Consider the following 6,000-nt stretch of genomic DNA (forward strand, 5'->3'; position numbering starts at 1 on the left):
TGTTTTAGGATAAAATGTTCTGTAGATATCTGTCAGGTCCATTTGTTTCATAACTTCTGTTAGTTTCACTGTGTCCCTGTTTAGTTTCTGTTTCCACGATCTGTCCATTGATGAAAGTGGTGTGTTGAAGTCTCCCACTATTATTGTGTGAGGTGCAATGTGTGCTTTGAGCTTTACTAAAGTGTCTTTAATGAATGTGGCTGCCCTTGCATTTGGAGCGTAGATATTCAGAATTGAGAGTTCCTCTTGGAGGATTTTACCTTTGATGAGTATGAAGTGTCCCTCCTTGTCTTTTTTGATAACTTTGGGTTGGAAGTCGATTTTATCCGATATTAGAATGGCTACTCCAGCTTGTTTCTTCAGACCATTTGCTTGGAAAATTGTTTTCCAGCCTTTTACTCTGAGGTAGTGTCTGTCTTTTTCCCTGAGATGGGTTTCCTGTAAGCAGCAGAATGTTGGGTCCTGTTTGTGTAGCCAGTCTGTTAGTCTATGTCTTTTTATTGGGGAATTGAGTCCATTGATGTTAAGAGATATTAAGGAAAAGTAATTGTTGCTTCCTGTTATTTTTGTTGTTACAGTTGGCATTCTGTTCTTGTGGCTGTCTTCTTTTTGGTTTGTTGAGGGATTACTTTCTTGCTTGTTCTAGGACATGATTTCTGTCCTTGTATTGCTTCTTTTCTGTTATTATCCTTTGAAGGCCTGGATTCGTGGAAAGATATTGTGTGAATTTGGATTTGTCGTGGAATACTTTGGTTTCTCCATCTATGGTAATTGAGACTTTGGCCGGGTATATTAGCCTGGGCTGGCATTTGTGTTCTCTTACTGTCTGTATAACATCTGTCCAGGTTCTTCTGGCTTTCATAGTCTCTGGTGAAAAATCTGGTGTAATTCTGATAGGCCTTCCTTTATATGTTACTTGACCTTTCTCCCTTACTGCTTTTAATATTCTATCTTTATTTAGTGCATTTGTTGTTCTGATTATTATGTGTCGGGAGGAATTTCTTTTCTGGTCCAGTCTATTTGGAGTTCTGTAGGCTTCTTGTATGATCATGGGCATTTCTTTCTTTATGTTTGGGAAGTTTTCTTCTATTATTTTGTTGAAGATATTAGCTGGCCCTTTAAGTTGAAAATCTTCATTCTCATCAATTCCTATTATCTGTAGGTTTGGTCTTCTCATTGTGTCCTGGATTTCCTGGATGTTTTGCGTTAGGATCCTTTTGCGTTTTGTATTTTCTTTGACATTTGTGTCGATGTTCTCTATGGAATCTTCTGCACCTGAGATTCTCTCTTCCATTTCTTATATTCTGTTGCTGATGCTCGCATCTATGGTTCCAGATCTCTTTCCTAGGGTTTCTATCTCCAACGTTGCCTAGCTTTGGGTTTTCTTTACTGTGTCTACTTCCCTTTTTAGTTCTAGTATGGTTTTGTTCATTTCCATTACCTGTTTGGATGTGTTTTCCTGTTTTTCTTTAAGGACTTCTACCTGTTTGGCTGTGTTTTCCTGCTTTTCTTTAAGGGCCTGTAACTCTTTAGCAGTGCTCTCCTGTAATTCTTTAAGTGACTTATGAAAGTCCTTCTTGATGTCCTCTATCATCATCATGAGAAATGTTTTTAAATCTGGGTCTAGATTTTCGGTTGTGTTGGGGTGCCCAGGACTAGGTGGGGTAGGAGTGCTGCGTTCTGATGATGGTGAGTGGTCTTGATTTCTGTTAGTAGGATTCTTACGTTTGCCTTTCGCCATCTGGTAATCTCTGAAGCTAGCTGTTATAGTTGTCTCTGTTAAGAGCTTGTTCTTCAGGTGACTCTGTTAGCCTCTATAAGCAGACCTGGGAGGGTAGCACTCTCCTTAGTTTCAGTGGGTAGAGTATTCTCTGCAGGAAAGCTCTCTTCTTGCAGGGAAGGTACCCTGATATCTGGTGTTCGAACCGGACTCCTGGCAGAAGTTGTGTTCCACTCACTAGAGGTCTTAGGATCCCTTGTGGAATCCTGTGTGGGCCCTTGCGGGTGTCAGGCGACTCCGCTGGCAAGATAGCCCGGGGCTCGAGTGGAGCAGAAGGGGCTTGTGCCCCAGGTCAGGCCCGGGTAGTCTGCTTCCCTATGTACCGCAGTCTCAGGTTCCACGTGATTGGATTGGGGTCGGCGCTGTGTTCCACTCACCAGAGGTCTTAGGATCCCGTGGGGAATCCTGTGTGGGCCCTTGTGGGTGTCAGGCAACTCCGCTGGCAAGGTAGCCCGGGGCTCGAGTGGAGCGGAAGGGGCTTGTCAAAGCCTAATTTTTTAGTGCAGAATTCTACCAGACTTTTGAAAAAAAAGTTAATAAACACCAATACTCCTCAAGTTATTGCACAAAATAGAAACAGAAGGAGTATTGCCCCATTCTTCCAGCTCCAAGCACCTAAGTGAGACCTGGCATTGTCCTCAGTGATGAGGGTCTAAACAAGTGTGAAAATGTAAATAAATTTGGAAGTGTAAAGTATTTTATGATACTCTGAAACATAGGCTACCTTCAAATCTCCAGTAGGGCACGTATGGTGGCTTCCCAGAACTAAATTCTGTAAACAGAAAGAAACAGGTCTCCTGGTAGAGACAAGCCCCAAGCAACCTCAATGCTTGGATGCCTCCACAGCATACAGCAGAGAGAGGAAGGCAAAGCAGGCCTTTGGCACCATTGCTACAAGCATAAGGATGACAGGGCCTCGGGGACTCTCTCCCCAAGAGAGCACCACTTGCCTTCACCCAGGGCAAATGGGGATAGGGATGGTCTAGAAGCCCACAGTGCTAGGAGCCTGCCACTGGAAGGGAACTCACCAGCATCACCCGTGTGGACTCAGCAAATATGGCCACATAGGGCTTCAGCACATCATAATGGAAGCCAGGTGTGAGCAGCTTGCGGTGCTGGAACCATTTTGGCCCTTCCAGAACCAGTAGGCCTTTTCCTGAGAAGGGAGGAGAGATGGAGGCTGTGAAGTCCAGACAATCCTACTCTACCCCTGAGAGCTGAGATCAATCACAGCTTCTGACAATCCCAAGCCTGGAACACTACATGGATGGGGGACAGGCACTACAAGACCCAGCCGAGACTCTGGTCCCAATCCCAGTCTGCTAGTATCCAACATGGAGAAGGTAGCAGACCTTAACTAAGTCAATTAAGTCTAGGATTGTTGCCTTCCTGTTAACCAGCCCTTTCTTAGCTCCCAGGAAATTGCCATGGGCTTTTGTTTTTGTTTTGGTTTTGTTGTCTTGTTTTTTAAAAGAACTTGGGAGACATATATGACCTTGGGTCAAGAAGGCACAGTGAACTCGAGAGAGATGTGTCAAGAGTCCTTAATGCTCTTACACAAGACCTGGCTCAGTTCCCAGCACATACACAATACCTCCCAACCACATTTAAGTCCATTTCTCGGACATTCAACCTGGCTCCACAGGTACCTATGCATAAGTGGCATACATCCACAGAAACATACACACAAATAAATAAAAGTTTAAAAAGAATACGGTATTACACACCATTAATCCCAGCACACAGGAGTCAGAAGCAGGTGGATCTTTGTGAGTTCAAAGCCAGTCTGTTCTACATAGATCAGCTAAGGCAAAATAGTGAGACCTTGTCTCAAAATTAAGTAATTAATCACTCAATTAAAAGAAGATGACTCAATGGCTCCCAATATCTTCAACATCAGTCTACATAATAACAGCTAAACTTGGCCCATCTTCCCTGCCCAGCCTCATCTACTAATAGAAGTCTGCATTCTACTCAAGTCCCTCAGACACCTTGCAACCTCAGTGGCCAACTATTATTTGACCTCTCCTCAGACCCTTCTTCTGGAAAACACCACCATTATAATATCCTACATGATCAACTCTAGGGTTGCCCCCCTCTAGGAAGCCACTCTTCAAGCACACATTGCCTAGCCTCTGCTTGGGAGGAAAGTGGAATGTCCAGCAAGGATATCCCCTGACAGGTAGAAGCTCTTTTATTGCTCCCCCACCTCCCCACAGAGACACTAAGCTTAGGACAGGCAGGCCAATGGAGGGGTGACCACTGTGGCAGGGCAGGATTCTGGTCACTTAGCACAAGGGAGGGAGGGAAGACACAGAAAGATAGACGCTTACTTACCGATCCACTGGAGGCAGAAGTCATAAACATATGCAGCCTTCAGGGCTGCAGGACAAGGGGACATCAGTCAAGGAGAAATAGGACATTCTCAAATGAGGAATAGTGATAAATTAGGTAGGGATGTGGTCATTCTTTTCCCAGAGTCTAGACACAAGCCCTGACCTCACCCAACTTCATCCCTGGGGCCATGATTTCCAGAAAACCCCACCCTCTCTCTAGGGCACCTTACCCGCTTGACTGTATACAGCTTTAGAATAGTCAGGCTCATAGATGTTCAGGAAAACAACAAACTGTCCAAGCCAGAGTGGGTGGGCATAGGGGAACTGTTCGGTCCATGTACCCACCTTGTCCAAGTCTCCTAACTTCTGGATGTGAAAAAGTAACAGAAGACAAGGACTACACGGGAGCACAGAATTCCCAGCATATACCAGGTTTCTGGGCAGAGAAGGAAGGATACTGTCCATTCCCCTGGAATCTACTTCCATCCTCCTGTTTCATGTACATTTCTAATACCCTCTCCAGTCCCAGAACTGCTGCTCTAAATCCAGGAATCTTTGTCTCACCCAAGCCACTCCCCTCCAAGACCCAAGAGATTATCCTACCACCAGCTGTGCCTTCTCTGCAAGTCTGGCCCCAGTGTTCTACAGAGTTTGCTGTAATCTCCATGCAGAATCATCTTTCTGAATACTCAATTCCACACAAAACGTTGCCTTATGTGTGCAATGGCAAGGAGCAAAAGTGATAAAAATCATCTTTACCTATAGATAAAAGGAACACTCCTGCCACCTTCCTCCTTTCTGGCTGGCATCCCTGAACTTCTCCCTTCTGCCCTGTTTCTCTTCTTTTCTGTCTGCACTTAAAGTGACCAAGGTAACACCATCTTGTTCTGACTTCATTTTGTATCTGCTTAGAGATTTTTCAACACTCTTCCCTCCCAATAGCCATGTGTTCTGGCAACACATTTCTGTGTCTCCAAACATGACCCAGTATATTAACCAAAATAATTGTCATGTTATATCAAATAACTAAATAATGTTACAAGCTTACTCTGACCCTTCGCTAGCATTGATGTAATTGTGGGTTTTCTCTTGAGAAGTGCTGTACCCCTGAATTTTGGCACCAAGAAGCTCTGAAGCATTAACCTACTATTGGCTGCCACTCAAAATTAAAGAACTCTGATACACTTAATTGGATTAATTACTCTTAATTAATTACTTAATTTGATTAAATCCTCTTAATTGGATACTCTTGAATGGGTTGTTCCCCAGCTTGGGGTTCCTTACATTCTGCTCCTGTCTTTCCCAGCTCCAGGCAGCATTCCTGTGCCCTTCTGTAGCATCCTAACCATAGACATGAGACCTTGGCCTCAGTCACAGACTGCCATGGCCTCCCTTGAGACAGCCTTCTCCTATGAGCCCTGATTGTCCCCAGGAGCCCATTAGAGTGAAGACAGCTCTCAGCATCTGGACCCATTTTGCAGCTGTAATCCCTCAAAATGACTGCTGAGACATTGCTCTTCTATGGGTCATGTGGTTGCTGGCAAACTTCTCTGAGTTATACAACAAATGCCTCAGATTTATCCTCTGGTGCTGCAACATGACCACCACTATCAGAGCTGGGACAGATTGTTTTCTCACAAAGGAAGGAAACAGGAAAACAGGACATAAAGATAAGTCACTGCACCCAGCTCCTGAGCAACCTGCCCCCAACCCTTCATTTGCACCAGTGTTAAACCCAGCAGCAGTGAGCAATGGGAAGGACTTGCTCTCCAATAGTCTGAGTAAGTTACACTTCAGGAATCAGATAAGAATGGGACATCAATGAAGCTTAATTGAACCATGACCTTTCATAAGTGGGAACAGTGCATTCAAAGGCCAACAGAA

The 6,000-nt window shown here is 44.5% G+C and overlaps 1 pseudogene; it reads right to left on the reverse strand.

The window, feature by feature from the left end:
* On the reverse strand, nt 2,808-4,493 carry Cyp4b1-ps1 (cytochrome P450, family 4, subfamily b, polypeptide 1, pseudogene 1; annotated as a pseudogene).

This window comes from Mus musculus, chromosome 4, assembly GCF_000001635.26.
Source record: "Mus musculus strain C57BL/6J chromosome 4, GRCm38.p6 C57BL/6J".
In the NCBI taxonomy this organism is placed as follows: Eukaryota; Metazoa; Chordata; class Mammalia; order Rodentia; family Muridae; genus Mus; species Mus musculus.